Raw genomic sequence first — 8,207 nt, forward strand, 5'->3', positions numbered from 1 at the left:
ATGGATCCCTTTTAAAAAAAATGATGGATCCCTCCATCATCAACGAGGCTTTACATGCAAAATGACAAGATCGCCGATGTAAAACTAGGAATTTTCAAATCGATTTAAATGTGCACTTTAGTATAAACATTAGCGCCTGTCCCAAGTCAGGAGTCTCTGGCCTTTGTTAGTCTTGTATTATTTGTAATTTTAGTTTCTTGTGTACAATTTGGAGTTTAGTATGGCATTCATTATCCCTGAACTAGTATAATTATATATTTGTGTAGTGGCCAGCTGAAGGACACCTCCGGGTGCGGAAATTTCTCGCTGCATTGAAGACCTGTTGGTGACCTGACTCGATCTGTTGTCTGTTCTATTGTCGGGTTGTTATCTCTTTGACACATTCCCCACTTCCATTCTGAATTTTATTAGTCCCATTTTTCTCTCTCGCCTGAGTGGTATTAATTTTCCCAAGTGTTTTCGTTTGGCTGTTTGTGATGTATAAATACGCAGCCAGGTCCGTTCGTATTGGAATGTTATATCCGATCATTAGAGAAAGCTACGCACTGTGTGCCTAAAACATATTGCGTAAAAGCTCTTTTATAGGTTTGCAAATCTCCTGATGAATGACAAAATGTTCGTCCCTGTCTGACATACCGCTGTATTAAAGTAACTGTAGAAAATTCCGCCCATCATTCTCATAGATATATTATACCTTTTACATTGTTCCTGTTTATTTACCGCGCCATAAATAAAATAAATAAAAATGCAACACTAGAATTATAGCATACGACAAACGACAAACATTTTTTTTCTTTTAAGGGAAAAGGGTAAGGGGGCTTCAAACTTTTAATACTTATCTAACCCTGATTATTCTAGTCTATATTAAGACGCATCAGTGATGCTCTGATCAAAATAGAAAAAAAGTACAAAGGTGAAGAGCATTGTGGACCCGAAATTTCGAAAAGTTGCGCCAAATACGGCTAACTTAAAGGTAGTTTATGTCTGTGATATGAAAATCCTTAGTTTTCGAAAAATTCATAGTTTTGTAAACAGGAATATTTGATAATGATTATTGATAGATTAAGAGTTTGAAAACTACATGATGCATTCACTTCACATCTGAGAGAAAAAAAGTCACGATTGCGGATCCAGAAATGTTCATAAGGGGAGGGGGTCTCATTGACTGCGCATGTCTTAGTAGGGACCCGGTCAAGTCTTGACTCAGTGATTTCCAATCTGTCAACCTATATTTATGATATACAGATTGTAAATATAATCAATATTAAAGTCATTTCAAAGACTATTATCAGTTGTCGAATTATCATATAAAACAACAATGAAAATTCATCACACCTCCGAAAATTCTACATCAAAAATGATAGCACTTACAGAGATAATTCATCGCATGTATAGTGAAAATGAATCGCATTCATTAATCAATGTTATGTATTCTGTTGCTTTAATTACATTTTTTTTTTACTTTAATCCTGTTTATAATCATTAAAAAGTAAAATCTAATGAAATTGTGTCAACAAATACTTTCCAAATGTTAACAAACGCAGTTTTCCCCATCATCTAGACATACTCGCATACGACGGTGAAAGTGAACTAACTGGATTGGCACTTTAAATACACTGTAATCAACAACCATACATATATCTTAGTATCTTTAATTGCCGACCATATTATATTATAGCTCATATCGTGACATTATGATGACATGGTAAGTCACCCCCCCCCCCCCCCCCACACACACACACACCCCTTTTCCCGGCTTGAAAATTTGAATTTACTACAATAAATGACAGTAGCTAAAATGAGAATTTCAATTAAATGCACACAAGTTATAAACTCGATTTTGTGTAATGAATAAGTCGGTAACATTTTCATTTAAGAATTGAATGCTTCTTTTTGTAAATTTATTGGGTGGTAAAAGCGTTGACCGAAGTACATTTTGTATGAAGCGCGGAAGCGCTTCATTCTAAATATGTACGCACGGTCAACGCTTTTACAACCCTATAAAGTTTCAAAAAGAAGCATTCAATACTTATAATTACATTTTTTAAGCTAAAATCATGAAAACACGATTTTTATCCAGTTTTATTTAATTCACCTGTGCACTTTTTTGTGGGACCTCGTGTCAGCATGCATGATAAATGTTATTGTCGGATGTAATTGTTTACGTAATAACATGTTAGCCAATCAGAATAACGTATTATAATGAAACTTACATCTAATGTAATTATTTGACCTTTAAAAAAATGGTCAGCTGACTCATGCACAAAAGGTGAATTATGCATGCACAAAAGGTGTGATTTTTAAATTGCAATACATTACAATATTCGAATTAAGTTTACGCTTTTATTTGCAAGCTTGCAGTTTTATAAATATCAAGGTCATTCTGGTTACGAAATACATATATGTCTGCGTGAATTGTGCATAATCTATAGACCTTACTGTAATTATGGTGTACCATAACTGTTCCTAATGAGAATAGTTTTTGATTATTCTGCCTACAATTATGATAGTGGTAATTAAATTATCTTTATCTTGTCTCATAATTAATATACGGGTAATTTGAGACATGAAGGATGTGACAAAATAAATTGTTACAATTTGACATTTATGAAAACAGTCATGTATTATAAGTTAAAAATACCAAACATATGGTGTTCCTCCTTTTAATAGAAAATTGGTAAAATAATCGTCAAAAAATAGCCTTCAGATTCTTCATACATGAGCTAGTTACAAGTCTTAGTTCAAGTGGTTGCCGTTGTCATATTTGTTTTCCGTTGAGCAACTAATAATCAATCAATCAATCAATCAATCAATCAATCAATCAATCAATCAATCAATCATAAATCAATCATATTTTTTTCTTAAAATTGTTTCGTAATAAGTTAGACCGTTAGTTTTGATCATAACGGACAGTTACACCCCTTTCATTCTTTCCTTGAACCCTAGGAACCCTAGGTTCCTCCATCTTTCACCGGTGCTTGTCGTATGGACACTAATTTTCCTTTCCACTATTTGTCTGTTTTGGTGGGGTTTATTTTTCGTAGAAAAAGGATAAACGGGCATTATACTAGTAAACTATTTACTTATGTTATTGTAATTTTAATTGGATAAAAGCAAGAGCACATTACTAAGTAAAAATATCCTATTGGTAACGAATATTTACGAAAAGAAAATGTATAAACACAGGTTAGAAAGAAATAAAGAGGGGACAACAGCATATGCGATTTTGCCTCTTGTATATTGTAATAATATGCGCCTTTGTCTTCGAAAACCATTCTAATGATTCATTATAGATGTCTAGTTCATTATTTTGTTTGTTTTTCGGTTGCTGTCTCATAGCGGTATGTCTTACTTTGTATGTGTACTAGTATTGCAAAAACACTTACCAGAATTGTAGTAACTCGGTAATCAGTCAAACCCTGTTAAATTAAATATGTATTGCCATAACTTTTTCAACATCAAACTATTTCTTTCTTTTTTTCGATCATACAGGGAACATTAAGAAAAGGCAAGCAAAAGACAATAATATATAATTTTAACTTTACATATATAAGAATCTTGAACTGAAAAGCAGAGGCAACATAATAATAGTGAAAGAGGAGGGGTGTAAAGATATAGAAAAAAATAACAAACAAAAAATTATATTATTTAAAAATTAACACAATAAAACAAATTAACACTCCAAACACAATTGAAAATAGTAAAAATAATCATCAAAAGGGGCGTGAAATACCCCAAGGTTAAACCCTTTCTTTATAATAAAATAAATGTTCAATATTATCCTTGAAATGATATAACAAAATAAATCAATAAAATTTAGAAAATATCCTTACCTCGGTCGCAGAGATGTAAAAAACAGAGACGAGTAAAAACGCTGTGTGTCCATACCACCTATCCATGTTTAAGCAGTCACACGTATATGATTACTTATTGACACACACATAATATAATTCCCACAACCAAAAAAGTATCATATGTCGTTATTTAAATTTTTAAGCGTATCTCTCATTTAGTTGTACTTTAAATTTAAAAATCAATATATGCACACCAGCACGTGGATCTTATCTAACCGTTTCATTTTATTAGTTTAAATGTTTAAATTTATTTAGAAGCAATTTTTATTCTCTCATATTGACAAAAAGGCTATATTCCTTGGTAATAATTTTTCTACCGATCATTTATGCAAAGCAATACACTTTGAACGGATCAAAATGACGGTATGGACAAAAACGGATAAAAAAAAGGGGGAGGGGGGATTATTTTATATTTTCTTTATTTTATGCCGTTTTTCTGTATTCTGTTTTTGTCCATGATCTCCGAACTCCGAAACAGCGGTTACGTCCTCTTACTACGCTACGTTGACTTTAACATGATAGTTTAGCGAAGCAACGTCACCACTGTTTCGGAGTTTGCTCCTTACCACGTACTCTATTGTCTATACCATAACAAAAATCAAACAAACCATGCAATTAAAATCCGGGTAGCACATCAGATAATCCTGAAGGATGTACTTAGTGTTAGCTTTTCTGGTAACACCGCTCGTGTTGCTCGTAATGAGCAAAAATTTGACAATAAGTTAAATTAAGAGGATACATTTTGTGTTACGACACATACAAGATATTCATGCCATCTACAACACAGATTTGTAAAGGTAAACCAAGCTAAGACGGTGTTCCTGAAAGTTTCGAAGTCCTAGAAAACAGCAACTCTTTTTTCAAGAGAATCCAGCTGATCTCTAAGCTTAACTAAATTTATGTGCGCCTTTCAATACCTTATGCATTTGATGTATATTTCATGTATGAACGTGCTGCCGGAATATTGCTCGAAAGACTTTAAACATGACAGTTTACAAATTGTGCGAATTTCTAGATAAGAAAATATCAAGTTTGTTATGCCAATTTTGAAGTTTTCTCTCTTGTCGTTTAAAAATAGCATGAAACACAACTAAAAATGTAACAATATGCAATTTCAATTCTGCATCAGATATATAGATACATGTACACTATAATTTTTATTATTCAGTGTGTGGAGATGATTTGATTAATTGACCATGGATAACTATCTCCTTTTTACTTACATAGAAGCCTAACATGTTTAACCCGCCACATTCTCTATGTACATGTATGTGCCTGTCTCAAGTCAGAAGCCTGTAATTCAGTGGTTTTCGGGGCTGTTTCTAGCCAACTAAACGGTATGGGACTTTTCATTTTTGAAAACCAACCGAACGGTTGCCTATAATTGCTTACAACCACTTCATTTGAACTTTAATGGATAACTGTCTCATTTGCAATTAGACCACATCTCCTTATTTTGATATACAGGAAATACATTGTAAGTCTGTAGTTTTATTTTATGACCACACATATAAGTTTTCCAGTCAGTGTTCATGGAGTACATCAGAGCCACTGCTACAAGTCTTGTGTCAAAACAAACTTTTGGTTCTATTTTAGTGTATAGTGATCTATTTTAGATTTTATAATAAATCTTGTTAAATAACAGAACTGTGTTTTAACATTATTAGGAAAAGTCTTTTATTAAGAACAAATAATGCTTTCAATATGGTTACGTTGACTGATTTCAGAGGGTTATGTGTTATTATGCAACCACAAACTGCATGTGTTTTTAAGGTATATATTAAAAGTATTTTTTGCATACAACTATTTTTATTCCATTTACCTGTTCTGTTGGTGCAAATGAAATATATCTCCCGGTATTTGTTTATGTATGTTGTCCGTTCTAATCAACTTTAAAAATAACAAAGTTAAAAGTTATCTTTCAAAACGGTCTTTAAATTTGAATACGGAATATTGGGGTGGACGGGGTGTAGTTCACAAGTTTTTCAAAGCTCTCGTTTGTTTCTTCTTTTAGATACCTATCACATTTATAACAACCCGTATCTTATTCACATCTCATCTAGAGAAGTCTCATTGTACGTACTTAAACCACTAAACAAGTTTTGTAAAGAAGCAGTAGAACTGCATATAATAAATTACGTACATTGCAGCAGCGCCTGCATACGGAGTTTATATCACCAACTAGATACGATATTCCCGGGCTTCTATTTCCTATCATGATATTCTTGATAGTGGGTTGTAGCTCACAAGGAAGCTATTTAATCAAGAGTTCCAAATGGTGAGGTTGAAATCATCCCTTCGTTAATTTTACGGACGAGTTGGTTGACCGTTATGGAATATCCGTTACGCAGATGAAATCGGATTTGTTCCTTATTTCGAAACTACAGTCCTGTTCCCATTTTCATGAAGGTGAACTACCGAATTAGACTATTAACCGGATTTGTAATCACATGAGCAACACGACGAGTGCAACATGTGGAGCAGGATCTGCTTACCCATTTGGAGCACATGAGATCACCCAAAGTTTTAGGTGAGGTTCGTGTTCCTTAGTCTTTATTTTTCTATGCTGCTTATTGTATACTATTATTTGTCTGTTTGTCCTTTTCTTTTTTAGCCAGATGGCGTTATCAGTTTATTTTCGATATATCATAATTATCTTTTATACGTAATTTGGTTCCTGGTGAAAAGTTTAATAGGCGATCATACAACATCATGCTTCTTATTTTAGATGAATAAAAAAAGATGTCAACGAGAAAACGACAAATGTGTTTGTTAATAAAATATATCAAGAATAAATTAACCGAAGCAATAAATAATCTGCATAATATCGTGAATATAAAAAAGATGCGGTATAATTGCCAATGAGACAATTCTCCGCAAAAGACAAAATAACACAGAAATTAGATTCAGATCACCCTACAGCCTTCAACAATGAGCAAAGCCCATACCGCATATGAAGCGTTAGAATGCCTCGAAATGACTAATATGTATAACAAATATAGAAATTGGTTGTATAATAACAAACTTCTGGAAATGGGGAGTAACAAAAATCATAGTCTGAGGCATAACTAATATGAATAGTTTGTTTTGGGATTTCCACAAGATCATATATTCCTATAGTGTTAATGAAAATGTTGAAATTAAAATTCCATGAATTAAAATAATGTTGTATTATTGTTGACCATTCGAGATTCGTTTTTTGCGAACCCATCTTCAGCGTAATGTGTGATTTTGATATTACTACGCGGGCCTCAAGGGATTACAAACCGAAAATAAATGCTAAATATGTTAGTTTTTGTGTCTTTCAAAACACAAACATTATACAGAATTAATTGCAGGATAAAGACAATAACTGTTTAATGTCTTTAAATATCAGCTGTATTTGTACTCGGCTCGAAACAGGTGTAAAAACTCGTATACACCTTGTTTCCTAGCCTCGTACAAATACAGATGATATTTAAAGACACTAAACAGTTATTGTCTATACCTGTCCCAACAATCGACAATCATCGGGTGTATACGCTACTCTCATGTCTATCCTTAGCGGGAGAAACGCAATCGGCCGACATTAGACGAGTACTGACCTTAGTTAAAAAATTCGTCAGTAGTAGTCGTATGTTATATTTTGCACTAAATGTTTTCGTTTTTTAGAGAATTGGGGCGTTATAAGAATAATTTTGATAAGTCAAGCTAACAGTTCGAATTTTTTTCTGACTCGAGGCGAATTAGAGCTTGACAGATTGTACAGACACCAGTATAAAAACAAGAAGATTTTGGTACGATTGCCGAGGAGACAACTCTTCATCCGAGACCAGATAACGTAGAAGTAAGGGAGCATTACTGATCATCGTATGGCTTTTAACAATGAGCAAAACCCATACCGAACAGCAAACTAAATCGTTGAAAACAATATGCTGAACTCTCGTTTTATTTAATCATTTTTGTCGACGTGTAGTGGTCTTGTTCATGTTTCTTTCCATCTCGTGTTGTAACTTGTACTTACAATGCTTAGAATAGATATAGGGCAATAAATCCAAAGTTCAGGCCTTCTTTTGCATTTACAAAATAAAGCGGTAATTAATATTTATACCTGTCACGTCTATAAGTTATGTTTTTATTAAATTTTAAAGGATTGTGCGTAAAAATTAAAAAAAAAAAAAAAAAAAAAAAAAAAAAGGAAACACATCATTGTATTAATTTGAATAAGACGCTACTTAATGTTAAATTTAGTGTAGTAATTTCAATGATTTTTTTGTAATGTAAAAGAAGAAATTCGGTGTAGTTATTCCTGGACCAACATCCTTACATACAGCTGATAAAATCAAAGCGAAGAAATAGACTGGTTATGCTGCA

Source organism: Mytilus trossulus, chromosome 14 (assembly GCF_036588685.1).
Source record: "Mytilus trossulus isolate FHL-02 chromosome 14, PNRI_Mtr1.1.1.hap1, whole genome shotgun sequence".
In the NCBI taxonomy this organism is placed as follows: domain Eukaryota; kingdom Metazoa; phylum Mollusca; class Bivalvia; order Mytilida; family Mytilidae; genus Mytilus; species Mytilus trossulus.